The sequence below is a fragment of the Megalopta genalis genome, unplaced genomic scaffold, assembly GCF_051020955.1.
Source record: "Megalopta genalis isolate 19385.01 unplaced genomic scaffold, iyMegGena1_principal scaffold0700, whole genome shotgun sequence".
Taxonomy (NCBI): domain Eukaryota; kingdom Metazoa; phylum Arthropoda; class Insecta; order Hymenoptera; family Halictidae; genus Megalopta; species Megalopta genalis.
Genome location: NW_027476769.1, coordinates 27,501 through 52,500, shown reverse-complemented (window position 1 = coordinate 52,500; position 25,000 = coordinate 27,501). Strand labels below are relative to the sequence as shown.

General features: G+C 34.7%; 1 non-coding gene across 1 annotated transcript; it reads right to left on the bottom strand.

Moving 5' to 3' along the window:
• Nucleotides 1-1,006: 1,006 nt before the first annotated feature.
• Nucleotides 1,007-2,927, bottom strand: LOC143263524 (small subunit ribosomal RNA). The gene has a single exon (XR_013036943.1). It is a non-coding gene; the product is annotated as a small subunit ribosomal RNA (ribosomal RNA).
• Nucleotides 2,928-25,000: the final 22,073 nt, after the last annotated feature.

The window sequence follows — 25,000 nt, the reverse complement described above, 5'->3', positions numbered from 1 at the left end:
AAACTGGACAATTATCAACCCGATACTGGATTCGAAAAGTTTCTCTCTCCTTTCGTCGTTATTTACACCGGACGGACTCACGGCCGGCTCTAGCTGGGTGTCATATATATATACGTCCCACGCTCATGCTGCCACTAGCGCGCAACAGAGTAGGGTGTCAATGACAACGACACAGTATTGAAACGAGCTACACAAGCCGGTCTCTCTTGATACCAATGTAAACGAGCATTAAGTTATCTTCAGACTGCCCGATATTTTCGTCCTTTGGACTTTCCCAACGATTCCTTTTTTTCTTTTTTTTTTACACCACAGCGAAGACTTGAGGAAGCGTGATTAGCACGCTCGCATCCCTCCCTGTCCTACTACAACTGTGTGTGTGTGTGTAAAGAAAGAAAAAAGAATACATTGGCTTTCTCTCTATCGAGAAGATGGCCTACGCAACGCAGATCAAAGGCCTAATACGTGTAATATAATACGCGTCTGGCCGTGTATAAATCACGCACGAATGATCTGGTCGGGCCCAACTCTTCTCGTACGCTTATTTTTCCGTGTTGAGGCACTATCATAAAATCACACAAACCCCAACACGTGTGTGTCTTGGAAGGAAGATGGCCTACGCAACGCAGATCAAAGGCCTAATACGTGTAGTACACACGTCTGCCGTGTAAATCACGCACGAATGATCTGGTCGGGCCCAACTCTTCTCCACCACACCACATCCCAACTTTGTACATTTTTATATATTTTTGTGCGTTGGGGCACCTTCATAATCACAAACCCCAACAACACATATATCTCTCTCTCTTTGAAAGATTTGTTGTGGCCTACGCAACGCAGATCAAAGGCCTAATACGTGTAGTACACACGTCTGGCCGTGTAAATCACGCACGAATGATCTGGCGGGCTCAACAATATCTTTTTTTTTTATATGAATTCTTATCCACAAACTAATCGAATTCATTTTCTCTCCTCCTCTCCTCTCTCTTTGAGATATATTGGAACATTGTAATGATCCTTCCGCAGGTTCACCTACGGAAACCTTGTTACGACTTTTACTTCCTCTAAATAATCAAGTTTGGTCATCTTCCCGGCATCATCGGCAATGCCGAAACATTGCCGCGCACCAGTCCGAAGACCTCACTAAATCATTCAATCGGTAGTAGCGACGGGCGGTGTGTACAAAGGGCAGGGACGTAATCAACGCGAGCTTATGACTCGCGCTTACTGGGAATTCCTCGTTCATGGGGAATAATTGCAAGCCCCAATCCCTAGCACGAAGGAGGTTCAGCGGGTTACCCGGGCCTTTCGGCCAGGGAACACACGCTGATTCCTTCAGTGTAGCGCGCGTGCGGCCCAGAACATCTAAGGGCATCACAGACCTGTTATTGCTCAATCTCGTGCGGCTAGAAGCCGCCTGTCCCTCTAAGAAGATTTGTTTGTACGTTGGTAGTAAAAACCCCACCGGCAGAAGCCGAGAGCCTTCGAGATACCATAATTACGTCTATTTAGCAGGCTAGAGTCTCGTTCGTTATCGGAATTAACCAGACAAATCGCTCCACCAACTAAGAACGGCCATGCACCACCACCCACCGAATCAAGAAAGAGCTATCAATCTGTCAATCCTTCCGGTGTCCGGGCCTGGTGAGGTTTCCCGTGTTGAGTCAAATTAAGCCGCAGGCTCCACTCCTGGTGGTGCCCTTCCGTCAATTCCTTTAAGTTTCAGCTTTGCAACCATACTTCCCCCGGAACCCAAAAGCTTTGGTTTCCCGGAAGCTGCCCGCCGAGTCATCGTAGGAACTTCGGCGGATCGCTAGCTGGCATCGTTTATGGTTAGAACTAGGGCGGTATCTGATCGCCTTCGAACCTCTAACTTTCGTTCTTGATTAATGAAAACATTTTTGGCAAATGCTTTCGCTTCTGTCCGTCTTGCGACGATCCAAGAATTTCACCTCTAACGTCGCAATACGAATGCCCCCATCTGTCCCTATTAATCATTACCTCGGGGTTCCGAAAACCAACAAAATAGAACCGAGGTCCTATTCCATTATTCCATGCACACAGTATTCAGGCGAAGGTAGCCTGCTTTGAGCACTCTAATTTGTTCAAAGTAAACGTACCGGCCCACCTCGACACTCAGTGAAGAGCACCGCGATGGGATATTAGTTGGACCGCCCCGTGAAGAGCAAAGCCCACCGGTAGGACGTACCACATAATGCCAGTTAAACACCGCGAGCGATGAACCGACACTGTGACACACAGATTCAACTACGAGCTTTTTAACCGCAACAACTTTAATATACGCTATTGGAGCTGGAATTACCGCGGCTGCTGGCACCAGACTTGCCCTCCAATGGATCCTCGTTAAAGGATTTAAAGTGTACTCATTCCGATTACGGGGCCTCGGATGAGTCCCGTATCGTTATTTTTCGTCACTACCTCCCCGTGCCGGGAGTGGGTAATTTGCGCGCCTGCTGCCTTCCTTGGATGTGGTAGCCGTTTCTCAGGCTCCCTCTCCGGAATCGAACCCTGATTCCCCGTTACCCGTTACAACCATGGTAGGCGCAGAACCTACCATCGACAGTTGATAAGGCAGACATTTGAAAGATGCGTCGCCGGTGCTATAAGACCATGCGATCAGCACAAAGTTATTCAGAGTCACCAAAGCAAACGATGGACGAGTGTAAACACCCGCCACCGATTGGTTTTGATCTAATAAAAGCGTTCCTACCATCTCTGGTCGGAACTCTGTTTTGCATGTATTAGCTCTAGAATTACCACAGTTATCCAAGTAAATTTTAGTACGATCTAAGAAACCATAACTGATTTAATGAGCCATTCGCGGTTTCACCTTAATACGGCATGTACTGAGACATGCATGGCTTAATCTTTGAGACAAGCATATGACTACTGGCAGGATCAACCAGGGAACTATACAATATGTATATATAAAATGGACAAAATTTAAATCCTTTTCCATCGTCGCCTGTTTCATATATATATGTCAGGTCGACACACCACTTTTCTCTTTCAAATATGTACAAGTTTTGCCACATTCCGCGCTTGTAACATATCTTCTTTAACGCTCAATTTCTTTCATTTTTCTACCATACAGATATTTTACCGTACGCCCAAAAACGTACGTATTATATTTTTGTTCTATCGTAAAATCACATTTTTCTACGTACGCCAGCTTCGTACGTTTCTATCTTTGCCTTCATAAAATCACAAGATAATTTTATCTTCAAGAGTCTCGCTATTAACATCTTGTAAGATAAATGTACGTCCCAGCTAAAACGTACAAATACTTCAAGTTAAGTAATAATATATCATCGCTATTGACAAATTTTTAAGATCCAAGACACAGTTCTCTCTATATGTTTTAATATTTTTTATGTACTCAAATATATTCAAAGGAAAAAGTACATGGGTGATGCCATAGTCGTGGAAGCGCGTACGCTCACGCTGATCTTCTGACCGCCGGAAGCACGAAACCTCTGATCTGGGCAAAATCGGCAAGCCGAGGAAGAACGGACAGGACACATGCTGGACTGGCGAGAAAGCGTGTTCTTCCGCTCGCGCTAGGCATTTCGATTTCTGACACCTCTTGATTTAAAAAATCAGTTTTTTGATAGTTTTCTCTCTCCACTGGGCTATTCATTTTAGCCACAGTTTTCAATTGGTACGATTTGCTTCCAAATCTTACAGATGCATTTTAAAAAATTTTTCCATCGCTCGGACAGAAGAGTCGATTGCTCAGTGAGTACGAGTATACATACAAAGTGCATACGGGTAACCAACCCCGTAGGGCTTGCCACATATGGGCCATTCGGTCAAAGACACCGACCCGTGGCCACGCTGTGTGGAGAAAAGTCCGTAACGTAAACGGCACGAAACAGTCAGGACCGAAGCCCCGAAGGAGCTCTGAGACAGCTTCTCGACCGAGATCGTAGAATTGGCCCAAAACCCGCTCTGCTCCGTCCGCCTCGCACGGACCGTGTATCTCTTATAGATACCGAACGGCCGGCAAGGACGCCGGCGCCGCCGGCCGAATAGCACGCGCGCTTATGAGTGTAAACCGCCGCGGCAACAGACCGCCCGGCCGTGCTGTTGTAACATAGCGCGTGAACGAACGAAAAAAAAATTTATAGTAAACATTAAAATAAATTACACTACCGTAAACTAGACAAAAAATTACACATTTTTTCCCAATATGAAAATTTTCACAAACTTTTCAAAGTCCCATCGCATCGAGTAAACTTTTTTAATAACGCTTCCGCACGATTCTAAATGCTTAATCCATATGTGAAATCGTTCACTGATCACGAATATCGTATTTAAAAAAATTACAAAAATTTATTTTTCCAAATAATCAAAAAAAACCGAAAAATCACAAGAGTAAAGTACCATTATTTTAAACAATATGTCGTTCTAAATGCTTAATCCCTATGTAAAAAAGTTATCTAAGCAAGAATATGTAATTGAAAAAAATTAGAAAAATTTATTTTAGCCGTAAATCGAAAATAATGGGGACACCGGAGCTGTTCGAAGCGCCGAGACGCGCCGCGTACGGCCGAATATTTTCCAAGTCCCAACGTACCGATCAAGAGTAAAGTACCATTTTCCTACATTAGATTTCGTTCTAAATGCTTAATCCCTATGTAAAAACGTTAGTTAAGCAAGAATATCGTATTTTTAAAAAAATCTAATGATAGGATTTCCCAGAAAATTGAAAAAACCGTAAAATGTCAAGAGTAAAGTGCCATTTTCTGACATTAGATTTCGTTCTAAATGCTTAATCCCTATGTAGAAACGTTAGTTAAGCAAGAATATCGTATTTTTAAAAAAATCTAATGATAGGATTTTTCAGAAAATTGAAAAAACCGTAAAATGTCAAGAGTAAAGTGCCCTTATTTTAAACAATGTATCGTTCTAAATGCTTAATCCCTATGTAAAAAAGTTATTTTAGCAGGAATATGTTATTGAAAAAAATTAGAAAAATTTATTTTAGCCGTAAATCGAAAATAATGGGGACACCGGAGCTGTTCGAAGCGCCGAGCGCGCCGCGTACGCCCGAATATTTTCAAAGTCCCAACGTACCGATCAAGAGTAAAGTACCATTTTCCTACATTAGATTTCGTTCTAAATGCTTAATCCCTATGTAAAAACGTTAGTTAAGCAAGAATATCGTATTTTTAAAAAAATCTAATGATAGGATTTTCCAGAAAATTGAAAAAACCGAAAAATGTCAAGAGTAAAGTGCCATTTTCTGACATTAGATTTCGTTCTAAATGCTTAATCCCTATGTAGAAACGTTAGTTAAGCAAGAATATCGTATTCTTAAAAAAATCTAATGATAGGATTTTTCAGAAAATTGAAAAAACCGTAAAATGTCAAGAGTAAAGTGCCCTTATTTTAAACAATGTATCGTTCTAAATGCTTAATCCCTATGTAAAAAAGTTATTTAAGCAAGAATATGTTATTGAATAAAATGAGAAAAATTTATTTTAGCCGTAAATCGAAAATAATGGATCGAGCGAATCGGTCGATTGCGCCGAGACGCGCTATGATGCAACAGACGAGCGATTGGAACGCCCGAATATTTTCAAAGTCCCAACGTACCGATCAAGAGTAAAGTACCATTTTCCTACATTAGATTTCGTTCTAAATGCTTAATCCCTATGTAAAAACGTTAGTTAAGCAAGAATATCGTATTTTTAAAAAAATCTAATGATAGGATTTCCCAGAAAATTGAAAAAACCGAAAAATGTCAAGAGTAAAGTGCCATTTTCTGACATTAGATTTCGTTCTAAATGCTTAATCCCTATGTAGAAACGTTAGTTAAGCAAGAATATCGTATTTTTAAAAAAATCTAATGATAGGATTTTTCAGAAAATTGAAAAAACCGTAAAATGTCAAGAGTAAAGTGCCCTTATTTTAAACAATGTATCGTTCTAAATGCTTAATCCATATGTAAAAAAGTTATTTAAGCAGGAATATGTTATTGAATAAAATGAGAAAAATTTATTTTAGCCGTAAATCGAAAATAATGGATCGAGCGAATCGGTCGATTGCGCCGAGACGCGCTATGATGCAACAGACGAGCGATTGGAACGCCCGAATATTTTCAAAGTCCCAACGTACCGATCAAGAGTAAAGTACCATTTTCCTACATTAGATTTCGTTCTAAATGCTTAATCCCTATGTAAAAACGTTAGTTAAGCAAGAATATCGTATTTTTAAAAAAATCTAATGATAGGATTTCCCAGAAAATTGAAAAAACCGAAAAATGTCAAGAGTAAAGTGCCATTTTCTGACATTAGATTTCGTTCTAAATGCTTAATCCCTATGTAGAAACGTTAGTTAAGCAAGAATATCGTATTTTTAAAAAAATCTAATGATAGGATTTTTCAGAAAATTGAAAAAACCGTAAAATGTCAAGAGTAAAGTGCCCTTATTTTAAACAATGTATCGTTCTAAATGCTTAATTCCTATGTAAAAAAGTTATTTAAGCAGGAATATGTTATTGAAAAAAATTAGAAAAATTTATTTTAGCCGTAAATCGAAAATAATGGATCGAGCGAATCGGTCGATTGCGCCGAGACGCGCTATGATGCAACAGACGAGCGATTGGAACGCCCGAATATTTTCAAAGTCCCAACGTACCGATCAAGAGTAAAGTACCATTTTCCTACATTAGATTTCGTTCTAAATGCTTAATCCCTATGTAAAAACGTTAGTTAAGCAAGAATATCGTATTTTTAAAAAAATCTAATGATAGGATTTCCCAGAAAATTGAAAAAACCGAAAAATGTCAAGAGTAAAGTGCCATTTTCTGACATTAGATTTCGTTCTAAATGTTTAATCCCTATGTAGAAACGTTAGTTAAGCAAGAATATCGTATTTTTAAAAAAATCTAATGATAGGATTTTTCAGAAAATTGAAAAAACCGTAAAATGTCAAGAGTAAAGTGCCCTTATTTTAAACAATGTATCGTTCTAAATGCTTAATCCATATGTAAAAAAGTTATTTAAGCAGGAATATGTTATTGAATAAAATGAGAAAAATTTATTTTAGCCGTAAATCGAAAATAATTGATCGAGCGAATCGGTCGATTGCGCCGAGACGCGCTATGATGCAACAGACGAGCGATTGGAACGCCCGAATATTTTCAAAGTCCCAACGTACCGATCAAGAGTAAAGTACCATTTTCCTACATTAGATTTCGTTCTAAATGCTTAATCCCTATGTAAAAACGTTAGTTAAGCAAGAATATCGTATTTTTAAAAAAATCTAATGATAGGATTTCCCAGAAAATTGAAAAAACCGAAAAATGTCAAGAGTAAAGTGCCATTTTCTGACATTAGATTTCGTTCTAAATGCTTAATCCCTATGTAGAAACGTTAGTTAAGCAAGAATATCGTATTTTTAAAAAAATCTAATGATAGGATTTTTCAGAAAATTGAAAAAACCGTAAAATGTCAAGAGTAAAGTGCCCTTATTTTAAACAATGTATCGTTCTAAATGCTTAATCCCTATGTAAAAAAGTTATTTAAGCAGGAATATGTTATTGAATAAAATGAGAAAAATTTATTTTAGCCGTAAATCGAAAATAATGGATCGAGCGAATCGGTCGATTGCGCCGAGACGCGCTATGATGCAACAGACGAGCGATTGGAACGCCCGAATATTTTCAAAGTCCCAACGTACCGATCAAGAGTAAAGTACCATTTTCCTACATTAGATTTCGTTCTAAATGCTTAATCCCTATGTAAAAACGTTAGTTAAGCAAGAATATCGTATTTTTAAAAAAATCTAATGATAGGATTTCCCAGAAAATTGAAAAAACCGTAAAATGTCAAGAGTAAAGTGCCATTTTCTGACATTAGATTTCGTTCTAAATGCTTAATCCCTATGTAGAAACGTTAGTTAAGCAAGAATATCGTATTTTTAAAAAAATCTAATGATAGGATTTTTCAGAAAATTGAAAAAACCGTAAAATGTCAAGAGTAAAGTGCCCTTATTTTAAACAATGTATCGTTCTAAATGCTTAATCCCTATGTAAAAAAGTTATTTTAGCAGGAATATGTTATTGAAAAAAATTAGAAAAATTTATTTTAGCCGTAAATCGAAAATAATGGGGACACCGGAGCTGTTCGAAGCGCCGAGCGCGCCGCGTACGCCCGAATATTTTCAAAGTCCCAACGTACCGATCAAGAGTAAAGTACCATTTTCCTACATTAGATTTCGTTCTAAATGCTTAATCCCTATGTAAAAACGTTAGTTAAGCAAGAATATCGTATTTTTAAAAAAATCTAATGATAGGATTTTCCAGAAAATTGAAAAAAACCGAAAAATGTCAAGAGTAAAGTGCCATTTTCTGACATTAGATTTCGTTCTAAATGCTTAATCCCTATGTAGAAACGTTAGTTAAGCAAGAATATCGTATTCTTAAAAAAAAATCTAATGATAGGATTTTTCAGAAAATTGAAAAAACCGTAAAATGTCAAGAGTAAAGTGCCCTTATTTTAAACAATGTATCGTTCTAAATGCTTAATCCCTATGTAAAAAAGTTATTTAAGCAAGAATATGTTATTGAATAAAATGAGAAAAATTTATTTTAGCCGTAAATCGAAAATAATGGATCGAGCGAATCGGTCGATTGCGCCGAGACGCGCTATGATGCAACAGACGAGCGATTGGAACGCCCGAATATTTTCAAAGTCCCAACGTACCGATCAAGAGTAAAGTACCATTTTCCTACATTAGATTTCGTTCTAAATGCTTAATCCCTATGTAAAAACGTTAGTTAAGCAAGAATATCGTATTTTTAAAAAAATCTAATGATAGGATTTCCCAGAAAATTGAAAAAACCGAAAAATGTCAAGAGTAAAGTGCCATTTTCTGACATTAGATTTCGTTCTAAATGCTTAATCCCTATGTAGAAACGTTAGTTAAGCAAGAATATCGTATTTTTAAAAAAATCTAATGATAGGATTTTTCAGAAAATTGAAAAAACCGTAAAATGTCAAGAGTAAAGTGCCCTTATTTTAAACAATGTATCGTTCTAAATGCTTAATCCATATGTAAAAAAGTTATTTAAGCAGGAATATGTTATTGAATAAAATGAGAAAAATTTATTTTAGCCGTAAATCGAAAATAATGGATCGAGCGAATCGGTCGATTGCGCCGAGACGCGCTATGATGCAACAGACGAGCGATTGGAACGCCCGAATATTTTCAAAGTCCCAACGTACCGATCAAGAGTAAAGTACCATTTTCCTACATTAGATTTCGTTCTAAATGCTTAATCCCTATGTAAAAACGTTAGTTAAGCAAGAATATCGTATTTTTAAAAAAATCTAATGATAGGATTTTCCAGAAAATTGAAAAAACCGAAAAATGTCAAGAGTAAAGTGCCATTTTCTGACATTAGATTTCGTTCTAAATGCTTAATCCCTATGTAGAAACGTTAGTTAAGCAAGAATATCGTATTTTTAAAAAAATCTAATGATAGGATTTTTCAGAAAATTGAAAAAACCGTAAAATGTCAAGAGTAAAGTGCCCTTATTTTAAACAATGTATCGTTCTAAATGCTTAATCCCTATGTAAAAAAGTTATTTAAGCAGGAATATGTTATTGAATAAAATGAGAAAAATTTATTTTAGCCGTAAATCGAAAATAATGGATCGAGCGAATCGGTCGATTGCGCCGAGACGCGCTATGATGCAACAGACGAGCGATTGGAACGCCCGAATATTTTCAAAGTCCCAACGTACCGATCAAGAGTAAAGTACCATTTTCCTACATTAGATTTCGTTCTAAATGCTTAATCCCTATGTAAAAACGTTAGTTAAGCAAGAATATCGTATTTTTAAAAAAATCTAATGATAGGATTTCCCAGAAAATTGAAAAAACCGAAAAATGTCAAGAGTAAAGTGCCATTTTCTGACATTAGATTTCGTTCTAAATGCTTAATCCCTATGTAGAAACGTTAGTTAAGCAAGAATATCGTATTTTTAAAAAAATCTAATGATAGGATTTTTCAGAAAATTGAAAAAACCGTAAAATATCAAGAGTAAAGTGCCCTTATTTTAAACAATGTATCGTTCTAAATGCTTAATCCCTATGTAAAAAAGTTATTTTAGCAGGAATATGTTATTGAAAAAAATTAGAAAAATTTATTTTAGCCGTAAATCGAAAATAATGGGGACACCGGAGCTGTTCGAAGCGCCGAGCGCGCCGCGTACGCCCGAATATTTTCAAAGTCCCAACGTACCGATCAAGAGTAAAGTACCATTTTCCTACATTAGATTTCGTTCTAAATACTTAATCCCTATGTAAAAACGTTAGTTAAGCAAGAATATCGTATTTTTAAAAAAATCTAATGATAGGATTTTCCAGAAAATTGAAAAAACCGAAAAATGTCAAGAGTAAAGTGCCATTTTCTGACATTAGATTTCGTTCTAAATGCTTAATCCCTATGTAGAAACGTTAGTTAAGCAAGAATATCGTATTCTTAAAAAAATCTAATGATAGGATTTTTCAGAAAATTGAAAAAACCGTAAAATGTCAAGAGTAAAGTGCCCTTATTTTAAACAATGTATCGTTCTAAATGCTTAATCCCTATGTAAAAAAGTTATTTAAGCAAGAATATGTTATTGAATAAAATGAGAAAAATTTATTTTAGCCGTAAATCGAAAATAATGGATCGAGCGAATCGGTCGATTGCGCCGAGACGCGCTATGATGCAACAGACGAGCGATTGGAACGCCCGAATATTTTCAAAGTCCCAACGTACCGATCAAGAGTAAAGTACCATTTTCCTACATTAGATTTCGTTCTAAATGCTTAATCCCTATGTAAAAACGTTAGTTAAGCAAGAATATCGTATTTTTAAAAAAATCTAATGATAGGATTTCCCAGAAAATTGAAAAAACCGAAAAATGTCAAGAGTAAAGTGCCATTTTCTGACATTAGATTTCGTTCTAAATGCTTAATCCCTATGTAGAAACGTTAGTTAAGCAAGAATATCGTATTTTTAAAAAAAATCTAATGATAGGATTTTTCAGAAAATTGAAAAAACCGTAAAATATCAAGAGTAAAGTGCCCATATTTTAAACAATGTATCGTTCTAAATGCTTAATCCCTATGTAAAAAAGTTATTTAAGCAGGAATATGTTATTGAATAAAATGAGAAAAATTTATTTTAGCCGTAAATCGAAAATAATGGATCGAGCGAATCGGTCGATTGCGCCGAGACGCGCTATGATGCAACAGACGAGCGATTGGAACGCCCGAATATTTTCAAAGTCCCAACGTACCGATCAAGAGTAAAGTACCATTTTCCTACATTAGATTTCGTTCTAAATGCTTAATCCCTATGTAAAAACGTTAGTTAAGCAAGAATATCGTATTTTTAAAAAAATCTAATGATAGGATTTTCCAGAAAATTGAAAAAACCGAAAAATGTCAAGAGTAAAGTGCCATTTTCTGACATTAGATTTCGTTCTAAATGCTTAATCCCTATGTAGAAACGTTAGTTAAGCAAGAATATCGTATTTTTAAAAAAATCTAATGATAGGATTTTTCAGAAAATTGAAAAAACCGTAAAATGTCAAGAGTAAAGTGCCCTTATTTTAAACAATGTATCGTTCTAAATGCTTAATCCCTATGTAAAAAAGTTATTTAAGCAGGAATATGTTATTGAATAAAATGAGAAAAATTTATTTTAGCCGTAAATCGAAAATAATGGATCGAGCGAATCGGTCGATTGCGCCGAGACGCGCTATGATGCAACAGACGAGCGATTGGAACGCCCGAATATTTTCAAAGTCCCAACGTACCGATCAAGAGTAAAGTACCATTTTCCTACATTAGATTTCGTTCTAAATGCTTAATCCCTATGTAAAAACGTTAGTTAAGCAAGAATATCGTATTTTTAAAAAAATCTAATGATAGGATTTCCCAGAAAATTGAAAAAACCGAAAAATGTCAAGAGTAAAGTGCCATTTTCTGACATTAGATTTCGTTCTAAATGCTTAATCCCTATGTAGAAACGTTAGTTAAGCAAGAATATCGTATTTTTAAAAAAATCTAATGATAGGATTTTTCAGAAAATTGAAAAAACCGTAAAATATCAAGAGTAAAGTGCCCTTATTTTAAACAATGTATCGTTCTAAATGCTTAATCCCTATGTAAAAAAGTTATTTTAGCAGGAATATGTTATTGAAAAAAATTAGAAAAATTTATTTTAGCCGTAAATCGAAAATAATGGGGACACCGGAGCTGTTCGAAGCGCCGAGCGCGCCGCGTACGCCCGAATATTTTCAAAGTCCCAACGTACCGATCAAGAGTAAAGTACCATTTTCCTACATTAGATTTCGTTCTAAATACTTAATCCCTATGTAAAAACGTTAGTTAAGCAAGAATATCGTATTTTTAAAAAAATCTAATGATAGGATTTTCCAGAAAATTGAAAAAACCGAAAAATGTCAAGAGTAAAGTGCCATTTTCTGACATTAGATTTCGTTCTAAATGCTTAATCCCTATGTAGAAACGTTAGTTAAGCAAGAATATCGTATTCTTAAAAAAATCTAATGATAGGATTTTTCAGAAAATTGAAAAAACCGTAAAATGTCAAGAGTAAAGTGCCCTTATTTTAAACAATGTATCGTTCTAAATGCTTAATCCCTATGTAAAAAAGTTATTTAAGCAAGAATATGTTATTGAATAAAATGAGAAAAATTTATTTTAGCCGTAAATCGAAAATAATGGATCGAGCGAATCGGTCGATTGCGCCGAGACGCGCTATGATGCAACAGACGAGCGATTGGAACGCCCGAATATTTTCAAAGTCCCAACGTACCGATCAAGAGTAAAGTACCATTTTCCTACATTAGATTTCGTTCTAAATGCTTAATCCCTATGTAAAAACGTTAGTTAAGCAAGAATATCGTATTTTTAAAAAAATCTAATGATAGGATTTCCCAGAAAATTGAAAAAACCGAAAAATGTCAAGAGTAAAGTGCCATTTTCTGACATTAGATTTCGTTCTAAATGCTTAATCCCTATGTAGAAACGTTAGTTAAGCAAGAATATCGTATTTTTAAAAAAAATCTAATGATAGGATTTTTCAGAAAATTGAAAAAACCGTAAAATATCAAGAGTAAAGTGCCCTTATTTTAAACAATGTATCGTTCTAAATGCTTAATCCCTATGTAAAAAAGTTATTTAAGCAGGAATATGTTATTGAATAAAATGAGAAAAATTTATTTTAGCCGTAAATCGAAAATAATGGATCGAGCGAATCGGTCGATTGCGCCGAGACGCGCTATGATGCAACAGACGAGCGATTGGAACGCCCGAATATTTTCAAAGTCCCAACGTACCGATCAAGAGTAAAGTACCATTTTCCTACATTAGATTTCGTTCTAAATGCTTAATCCCTATGTAAAAACGTTAGTTAAGCAAGAATATCGTATTTTTAAAAAAATCTAATGATAGGATTTTCCAGAAAATTGAAAAAACCGAAAAATGTCAAGAGTAAAGTGCCATTTTCTGACATTAGATTTCGTTCTAAATGCTTAATCCCTATGTAGAAACGTTAGTTAAGCAAGAATATCGTATTTTTAAAAAAATCTAATGATAGGATTTTTCAGAAAATTGAAAAAACCGTAAAATATCAAGAGTAAAGTGCCCTTATTTTAAACAATGTATCGTTCTAAATGCTTAATCCCTATGTAAAAAAGTTATTTAAGCAGGAATATGTTATTGAATAAAATGAGAAAAATTTATTTTAGCCGTAAATCGAAAATAATGGATCGAGCGAATCGGTCGATTGCGCCGAGACGCGCTATGATGCAACAGACGAGCGATTGGAACGCCCGAATATTTTCAAAGTCCCAACGTACCGATCAAGAGTAAAGTACCATTTTCCTACATTAGATTTCGTTCTAAATGCTTAATCCCTATGTAAAAACGTTAGTTAAGCAAGAATATCGTATTTTTAAAAAAATCTAATGATAGGATTTTCCAGAAAATTGAAAAAACCGAAAAATGTCAAGAGTAAAGTGCCATTTTCTGACATTAGATTTCGTTCTAAATGCTTAATCCCTATGTAGAAACGTTAGTTAAGCAAGAATATCGTATTTTTAAAAAAATCTAATGATAGGATTTTTCAGAAAATTGAAAAAACCGTAAAATGTCAAGAGTAAAGTGCCCTTATTTTAAACAATGTATCGTTCTAAATGCTTAATCCCTATGTAAAAAAGTTATTTAAGCAGGAATATGTTATTGAATAAAATGAGAAAAATTTATTTTAGCCGTAAATCGAAAATAATGGATCGAGCGAATCGGTCGATTGCGCCGAGACGCGCTATGATGCAACAGACGAGCGATTGGAACGCCCGAATATTTTCAAAGTCCCAACGTACCGATCAAGAGTAAAGTACCATTTTCCTACATTAGATTTCGTTCTAAATGCTTAATCCCTATGTAAAAACGTTAGTTAAGCAAGAATATCGTATTTTTAAAAAAATCTAATGATAGGATTTCCCAGAAAATTGAAAAAACCGAAAAATGTCAAGAGTAAAGTGCCATTTTCTGACATTAGATTTCGTTCTAAATGCTTAATCCCTATGTAGAAACGTTAGTTAAGCAAGAATATCGTATTTTTAAAAAAAATCTAATGATAGGATTTTTCAGAAAATTGAAAAAACCGTAAAATATCAAGAGTAAAGTGCCCATATTTTAAACAATGTATCGTTCTAAATGCTTAATCCCTATGTAAAAAAGTTATTTAAGCAGGAATATGTTATTGAATAAAATGAGAAAAATTTATTTTAGCCGTAAATCGAAAATAATGGATCGAGCGAATCGGTCGATTGCGCCGAGACGCGCTATGATGCAACAGACGAGCGATTGGAACGCCCGAATATTTTCAAAGTCCCAACGTACCGATCAAGAGTAAAGTACCATTTTCCTACATTAGATTTCGTTCTAAATGCTTAATCCCTATGTAAAAACGTTAGTTAAGCAAGAATATCGTATTTTTAAAAAAATCTAATGATAGGATTTTCCAGAAAATTGAAAAAACCGAAAAATGTCAAGAGTAAAGTGCCATTTTCTGACATTAGATTTCGTTCTAAATGCTTAATCCCTATGTAGAAACGTTAGTTAAGCAAGAATATCGTATTTTTAAAAAAATCTAATGATAGGATTTTTCAGAAAATTGAAAAAACCGTAAAATGTCAAGAGTAAAGTGCCCTTATTTTAAACAATGTATCGTTCTAAATGCTTAATCCCTATGTAAAAAAGTTATTTAAGCAGGAATATGTTATTGAATAAAATGAGAAAAATTTATTTTAGCCGTAAATCGAAAATAATGGATCGAGCGAATCGGTCGATTGCGCCGAGACGCGCTATGATGCAACAGACGAGCGATTGGAACGCCCGAATATTTTCAAAGTCCCAACGTACCGATCAAGAGTAAAGTACCATTTTCCTACATTAGATTTCGTTCTAAATGCTTAATCCCTATGTAAAAACGTTAGTTAAGCAAGAATATCGTATTTTTAAAAAAATCTAATGATAGGATTTCCCAGAAAATTGAAAAAACCGAAAAATGTCAAGAGTAAAGTGCCATTTTCTGACATTAGATTTCGTTCTAAATGCTTAATCCCTATGTAGAAACGTTAGTTAAGCAAGAATATCGTATTTTTAAAAAAATCTAATGATAGGATTTTTCAGAAAATTGAAAAAACCGTAAAATATCAAGAGTAAAGTGCCCTTATTTTAAACAATGTATCGTTCTAAATGCTTAATCCCTATGTAAAAAAGTTATTTTAGCAGGAATATGTTATTGAAAAAAATTAGAAAAATTTATTTTAGCCGTAAATCGAAAATAATGGGGACACCGGAGCTGTTCGAAGCGCCGAGCGCGCCGCGTACGCCCGAATATTTTCAAAGTCCCAACGTACCGATCAAGAGTAAAGTACCATTTTCCTACATTAGATTTCGTTCTAAATACTTAATCCCTATGTAAAAACGTTAGTTAAGCAAGAATATCGTATTTTTAAAAAAATCTAATGATAGGATTTTCCAGAAAATTGAAAAAACCGAAAAATGTCAAGAGTAAAGTGCCATTTTCTGACATTAGATTTCGTTCTAAATGCTTAATCCCTATGTAGAAACGTTAGTTAAGCAAGAATATCGTATTCTTAAAAAAATCTAATGATAGGATTTTTCAGAAAATTGAAAAAACCGTAAAATGTCAAGAGTAAAGTGCCCTTATTTTAAACAATGTATCGTTCTAAATGCTTAATCCCTATGTAAAAAAGTTATTTAAGCAAGAATATGTTATTGAATAAAATGAGAAAAATTTATTTTAGCCGTAAATCGAAAATAATGGATCGAGCGAATCGGTCGATTGCGCCGAGACGCGCTATGATGCAACAGACGAGCGATTGGAACGCCCGAATATTTTCAAAGTCCCAACGTACCGATCAAGAGTAAAGTACCATTTTCCTACATTAGATTTCGTTCTAAATGCTTAATCCCTATGTAAAAACGTTAGTTAAGCAAGAATATCGTATTTTTAAAAAAATCTAATGATAGGATTTCCCAGAAAATTGAAAAAACCGAAAAATGTCAAGAGTAAAGTGCCATTTTCTGACATTAGATTTCGTTCTAAATGCTTAATCCCTATGTAGAAACGTTAGTTAAGCAAGAATATCGTATTTTTAAAAAAAATCTAATGATAGGATTTTTCAGAAAATTGAAAAAACCGTAAAATATCAAGAGTAAAGTGCCCTTATTTTAAACAATGTATCGTTCTAAATGCTTAATCCCTATGTAAAAAAGTTATTTAAGCAGGAATATGTTATTGAATAAAATGAGAAAAATTTATTTTAGCCGTAAATCGAAAATAATGGATCGAGCGAATCGGTCGATTGCGCCGAGACGCGCTATGATGCAACAGACGAGCGATTGGAACGCCCGAATATTTTCAAAGTCCCAACGTACCGATCAAGAGTAAAGTACCATTTTCCTACATTAGATTTCGTTCTAAATGCTTAATCCCTATGTAAAAACGTTAGTTAAGCAAGAATATCGTATTTTTAAAAAAATCTAATGATAGGATTTTCCAGAAAATTGAAAAAACCGAAAAATGTCAAGAGTAAAGTGCCATTTTCTGACATTAGATTTCGTTCTAAATGCTTAATCCCTATGTAGAAACGTTAGTTAAGCAAGAATATCGTATTTTTAAAAAAATCTAATGATAGGATTTTTCAGAAAATTGAAAAAACCGTAAAATATCAAGAGTAAAGTGCCCTTATTTTAAACAATGTATCGTTCTAAATGCTTAATCCCTATGTAAAAAAGTTATTTTAGCAGGAATATGTTATTGAAAAAAATTAGAAAAATTTATTTTAGCCGTAAATCGAAAATAATGGGGACACCGGAGCTGTTCGAAGCGCCGAGCGCGCCGCGTACGCCCGAATATTTTCAAAGTCCCAACGTACCGATCAAGAGTAAAGTACCATTTTCCTACATTAGATTTCGTTCTAAATACTTAATCCCTATGTAAAAACGTTAGTTAAGCAAGAATATCGTATTTTTAAAAAAATCTAATGATAGGATTTTCCAGAAAATTGAAAAAACCGAAAAATGTCAAGAGTAAAGTGCCATTTTCTGACATTAGATTTCGTTCTAAATGCTTAATCCCTATGTAGAAACGTTAGTTAAGCAAGAATATCGTATTCTTAAAAAAATCTAATGATAGGATTTTTCAGAAAATTGAAAAAACCGTAAAATGTCAAGAGTAAAGTGCCCTTATTTTAAACAATGTATCGTTCTAAATGCTTAATCCCTATGTAAAAAAGTTATTTAAGCAAGAATATGTTATTGAATAAAATGAGAAAAATTTATTTTAGCCGTAAATCGAAAATAATGGATCGAGCGAATCGGTCGATTGCGCCGAGACGCGCTATGATGCAACAGACGAGCGATTGGAACGCCCGAATATTTTCAAAGTCCCAACGTACCGATCAAGAGTAAAGTACCATTTTCCTACATTAGATTTCGTTCTAAATGCTTAATCCCTATGTAAAAACGTTAGTTAAGCAAGAATATCGTATTTTTAAAAAAATCTAATGATAGGATTTCCCAGAAAATTGAAAAAACCGAAAAATGTCAAGAGTAAAGTGCCATTTTCTGACATTAGATTTCGTTCTAAATGCTTAATCCCTATGTAGAAACGTTAGTTAAGCAAGAATATCGTATTTTTAAAAAAAATCTAATGATAGGATTTTTCAGAAAATTGAAAAAACCGTAAAATATCAAGAGTAAAGTGCCCTTATTTTAAACAATGTATCGTTCTAAATGCTTAATCCCTATGTAAAAAAGTTATTTAAGCAGGAATATGTTATTGAATAAAATGAGAAAAATTTATTTTAGCCGTAAATCGAAAATAATGGATCGAGCGAATCGGTCGATTGCGCCGAGACGCGCTATGATGCAACAGACGAGCGATTGGAACGCCCGAATATTTTCAAAGTCCCAACGTACCGATCAAGAGTAAAGTACCATTTTCCTACATTAGATTTCGTTCTAAATACTTAATCCCTATGTAAAAACGTTAGTTAAGCAAGAATATCGTATTTTTAAAAAAATCTAATGATAGGATTTTCCAGAAAATTGAAAAAACCGAAAAATGTCAAGAGTAAAGTGCCATTTTCTGACATTAGATTTCGTTCTAAATGCTTAATCCCTATGTAGAAACGTTAGTTAAGCAAGAATATCGTATTTTTAAAAAAATCTAATGATAGGATTTTTCAGAAAATTGAAAAAACCGTAAAATATCAAGAGTAAAGTGCCCTTATTTTAAACAATGTATCGTTCTAAATGCTTAATCCCTATGTAAAAAAGTTATTTTAGCAGGAATATGTTATTGAAAAAAATTAGAAAAATTTATTTTAGCCGTAAATCGAAAATAATGGGGACACCGGAGCTGTTCGAAGCGCCGAGCGCGCCGCGTACGCCCGAATATTTTCAAAGTCCCAACGTACCGATCAAGAGTAAAGTACCATTTTCCTACATTAGATTTCGTTCTAAATACTTAATCCCTATGTAAAAACGTTAGTTAAGCAAGAATATCGTATTTTTAAAAAAATCTAATGATAGGATTTTCCAGAAAATTGAAAAAACCGAAAAATGTCAAGAGTAAAGTGCCATTTTCTGACATTAGATTTCGTTCTAAATGCTTAATCCCTATGTAGAAACGTTAGTTAAGCAAGAATATCGTATTTTTAAAAAAATCTAATGATAGGATTTTTCAGAAAATTGAAAAAACCGTAAAATGTCAAGAGTAAAGTGCCCTTATTTTAAACATTATATCGTTCTAAATGCTTAATCCCTATGTAAAAAAGTTATCTAAGCAAGAATATGTTATTGAATAAAATGAGAAAAATTTATTTTAGCCGTAAATCGAAAATAATTGATCGAGCGAATCGGTCGATTGCGCCGAGACGCGCTATGATGCAACAGACGAGCGATTGGAACGCCCGAATATTTTCAAAGTCCCAACGTACCGATCAAGAGTAAAGTACCATTTTCCTACATTAGATTTCGTTCTAAATGCTTAATCCCTATGTAAAAACGTTAGTTAAGCAAGAATATCGTATTTTTAAAAAAATCTAATGATAGGATTTTCCAGAAAATTGAAAAAACCGAAAAATGTCAAGAGTAAAGTGCCATTTTCTGACATTAGATTTCGTTCTAAATGCTTAATCCCTATGTAGAAACGTTAGTTAAGCAAGAATATCGTATTTTTAAAAAAATCTAATGATAGGATTTTTCAGAAAATTGAAAAAACCGTAAAATGTCAAGAGTAAAGTGCCCTTATTTTAAACAATGTATCGTTCTAAATGCTTAATCCCTATGTAAAAAAGTTATTTAAGCAGGAATATGTTATTGAATAAAATGAGAAAAATTTATTTTAGCCGTAAATCGAAAATAATGGATCGAGCGAATCGGTCGATTGCGCCGAGACGCGCTATGATGCAACAGACGAGCGATTGGAACGCCCGAATATTTTCAAAGTCCCAACGTACCGATCAAGAGTAAAGTACCATTTTCCTACATTAGATTTCGTTCTAAATGCTTAATCCCTATGTAAAAACGTTAGTTAAGCAAGAATATCGTATTTTTAAAAAAATCTAATGATAGGATTTCCCAGAAAATTGAAAAAACCGAAAAATGTCAAGAGTAAAGTGCCATTTTCTGACATTAGATTTCGTTCTAAATGCTTAATCCCTATGTAGAAACGTTAGTTAAGCAAGAATACCGTATTTTTAAAAAAATCTAATGATAGGATTTTTCAGAAAATTGAAAAAACCGTAAAATATCAAGAGTAAAGTGCCCTTATTTTAAACAATGTATCGTTCTAAATGCTTAATCCCTATGTAAAAAAGTTATTTTAGCAGGAATATGTTATTGAAAAAAATTAGAAAAATTTATTTTAGCCGTAAATCGAAAATAATGGGGACACCGGAGCTGTTCGAAGCGCCGAGCGCGCCGCGTACGCCCGAATATTTTCAAAGTCCCAACGTACCGATCAAGAGTAAAGTACCATTTTCCTACATTAGATTTCGTTCTAAATGCTTAATCCCTATGTAAAAACGTTAGTTAAGCAAGAATATCGTATTTTTAAAAAAATCTAATGATAGGATTTTCCAGAAAATTGAAAAAACCGAAAAATGTCAAGAGTAAAGTGCCATTTTCTGACATTAGATTTCGTTCTAAATGCTTAATCCCTATGTAAAAACGTTAGTTAAGCAAGAATATCGTATTTTTAAAAAAATCTAATGATAGGATTTCCCAGAAAATTGAAAAAACCGAAAAATGTCAAGAGTAAAGTGCCATTTTCTGACATTAGATTTCGTTCTAAATGCTTAATCCCTATGTAGAAACGTTAGTTAAGCAAGAATATCGTATTTTTAAAAAAATCTAATGATAGGATTTTTCAGAAAATTGAAAAAACCGTAAAATATCAAGAGTAAAGTGCCCTTATTTTAAACAATGTATCGTTCTAAATGCTTAATCCCTATGTAAAAAAGTTATTTTAGCAGGAATATGTTATTGAAAAAAATTAGAAAAATTTATTTTAGCCGTAAATCGAAAATAATGGGGACACCGGAGCTGTTCGAAGCGCCGAGCGCGCCGCGTACGCCCGAATATTTTCAAAGTCCCAACGTACCGATCAAGAGTAAAGTACCATTTTCCTACATTAGATTTCGTTCTAAATACTTAATCCCTATGTAAAAACGTTAGTTAAGCAAGAATATCGTATTCTTAAAAAAATCTAATGATAGGATTTTTCAGAAAATTGAAAAAACCGTAAAATGTCAAGAGTAAAGTGCCCTTATTTTAAACAATGTATCGTTCTAAATGCTTAATCCCTATGTAAAAAAGTTATTTTAGCAAGAATATGTTATTGAATAAAATGAGAAAAATTTATTTTAGCCGTAAATCGAAAATAATGGATCGAGCGAATCGGTCGATTGCGCCGAGACGCGCTATGATGCAACAGACGAGCGATTGGAACGCCCGAATATTTTCAAAGTCCCAACGTACCGATCAAGAGTAAAGTACCATTTTCCTACATTAGATTTCGTTCTAAATACTTAATCCCTATGTAAAAACGTTAGTTAAGCAAGAATATCGTATTTTTAAAAAAATCTAATGATAGGATTTTCCAGAAAATTGAAAAAACCGAAAAATGTCAAGAGTAAAGTGCCATTTTCTGACATTAGATTTCGTTCTAAATGCTTAATCCCTATGTAGAAACGTTAGTTAAGCAAGAATATCGTATTCTTAAAAAAATCTAATGATAGGATTTTTCAGAAAATTGAAAAAACCGTAAAATGTCAAGAGTAAAGTGCCCTTATTTTAAACAATGTATCGTTCTAAATGCTTAATCCCTATGTAAAAAAGTTATTTTAGCAGGAATATGTTATTGAAAAAAATTAGAAAAATTTATTTTAGCCGTAAATCGAAAAAAAGACTGTTCGTTTCTCTGTCTCTCTCGCGCGATCGAACTATCGATGTTTCCCGACAAACTATTGGGAGTTTAATTAAACTTTATACATGAAATTACGCGTTCTGATCCCTGCTACACAGCCGTATACTTTTTATAATTTTGTGGAATCGGGAACCTTGAAATATTTAACATAACGCGGATCGTCTGTCTCTGTCTCTTTCTAGATCGGAAGAATCGATGTTTCCCGGCAAACTATTGGGAGTTTAATTAAACTTTATACATGAAATTACTCGTTTTGATCCCCGCTACACAGCCGTATACTTTTTATAATTTTGTGGAATCGGGAACCTTGAAATATTTAACATAACGCGGATCGTCTGTCTCTGTCTCTTTCTAGATCGGGAGAATCGATGTTTCCCGGCAAACTATTGGGAGATTAATTAAACTTTATACATGAAATTACTCGTTTTGATCCCCGCTACACAGCCGTATACTTTTTATAATTTTGTGGAATCGGGAACCTTGAAATATTTAACATAACGCGGATCGTCTGTCTCTGTCTCTTTCTAGATCGGAAGAATCGATGTTTCCCGGCAAACTATTGGGAGTTTAATTAAACTTTATACATGAAATTACTCGTTTTGATCCCCGCTACACAGCCGTATACTTTTTATAATTTTGTGGAATCGGGAACCTTGAAATATTTAACATAACGCGGATCGTCTGTCTCTGTCTCTTTCTAGATCGGAAGAATCGATGTTTCCCGGCAAACTATTGGGAGTTTAATTAAACTTTATACATGAAATTACTCGTTTTGATCCCCGCTACACAGCCGTATACTTTTTATAATTTTGTGGAATCGGGAACCTTGAAATATTTAACATAACGCGGATCGTCTGTCTCTGTCTCTTTCTAGATCGGAAGAATCGATGTTTCCCGGCAAACTATTGGGAGTTTAATTAAACTTTATACATGAAATTACTCGTTTTGATCCCCGCTACACAGCCGTATACTTTTTATAATTTTGTGGAATCGGGAACCTTGCAATATTTAACATAACGCGGATCGACTATCTCTGTCTCTTTCTAGATCGGAATAATCGATGTTTCCCGGCAAACTATTGGGAGATTAATTAAACTTTATACATGAAATTACTCGTTTTGATCCCCGCTACACAGCCGTATACTTTTTATAATTTTGTGGAATCGGGAACCTTGAAATATTTAACATAACGCGGATCGTCTGTCTCTGTCTCTTTCTAGATCGGAATAATCGTTGTTTCCCGGCAAACTATTGGGAGATTAATTAAACAATATACATGAAATTACTCGTTTTGATCCCCGCTACACAGCCGTATACTTTTTATAATTTTGTGGAATCGGGAACCTTGAAATATTTAACATAACGCGGATCGTCTGTCTCTGTCTCTTTCTAGATCGGAATAATCGATGTTTCCCGGCAAACTATTGAGAGATTAATTAAACTTTATACATGAAATTACTCGTTTTGATCCCCGCTACACAGCCGTATACTTTTTATAATTTTGTGGAATCGGGAACCTTGAAATATTTAACATAACGCGGATCGTCTGTCTCTGTCTCTTTCTAGATCGGAAGAATCGATGTTTCCCGGCAAACTATTGGGAGTTTAATTAAACTTTATACATGAAATTACTCGTTTTGATCCCCGCTACACAGCCGTATACTTTTTATAATTTTGTGGAATCGGGAACCTTGCAATATTTAACATAACGCGGATCGACTATCTCTGTCTCTTTCTAGATCGGAATAATCGATGTTTCCCGGCAAACTATTGGGAGATTAATTAAACTTTATACATGAAATTACTCGTTTTGATCCCCGCTACACAGCCGTATACTTTTTATAATTTTGTGGAATCGGGAACCTTGAAATATTTAACATAACGCGGATCGACTGTCTCTGTCTCTTTCTAGATCGGAATAATCGATGTTTCCCGGCAAAGTAATGGGAGTTTAATTAAACTTTATGCATCAAATCATTCAGTTTGACTCCTGCAACACAACCAAACACTCTCTGTAATTTTCTGAACTGAAAAACCACTGAAATTGCGCTCGAAATGCGGAGCGACGGGTCGGCGCGTCTGCACTGTGCGACAGCTAGTCAAAACGTCCGAACAGCGTATTGTTTTCGATCTCTTGGTATAATATTCGTATTCCTTGCTGTGTATAGCTTCCGATCGATTATTGCAATGGTCAAAGTTCCAGCGGCGTAATGCTTTCCATAAGATTACATTAATATAACCAGCGGCATATTGCTTTCTATCTTGTAATGAAAATTTTATAACCAAGTACCAACGGCGTATTGCTTTCGTTCGGATAATGGAGATTTTACAACCAAGTACCAGCGGTTTCTGTCTTATAATTAAATTATTATAATAAAATAAAGTACCAGCGGCGTGTTACTTTCGTTCGGATAATGGAGATTTTACAACCAAGTATCAGCGGTTTCTGTCTTATAATTAAATTATTATAATAAAATAAAGTACCAGCGGCGTGTTACTTTCGTTCGGATAATGGAGATTTTACAACCAAGTATCAGCGGTTTCTGTCTTATAATTAAATTATTATAATAAAATAAAGTACCAGCGGCGTATTGCTTTCGTTCGGATAATGGAGATTTTATGTCCAGCGGCGTAGTGCTTTCTATCTTATAATGTAATTCTTATTACAAAGTACCAGCGGCGTATTGGTTCGTACCAGCGGCGTATTGCTTTTTTTCCAGCGGCGTATTGGTTCGTACCAGCGGCGTATTGCTTTTTTTTCCAGCGGCGTATTGGTTCGTACCAGCGGCGTATTGCTTTCCGTAACCTTGAAAAACACAAAGTGCCAGCGGCGTGTTGCTTTGGAAAATAGAGCCAACATCAGCGGCATTCCGGCCTGTGCTCGGTTGGGCACGGAAACGCGACTGACCAATAGGAAGC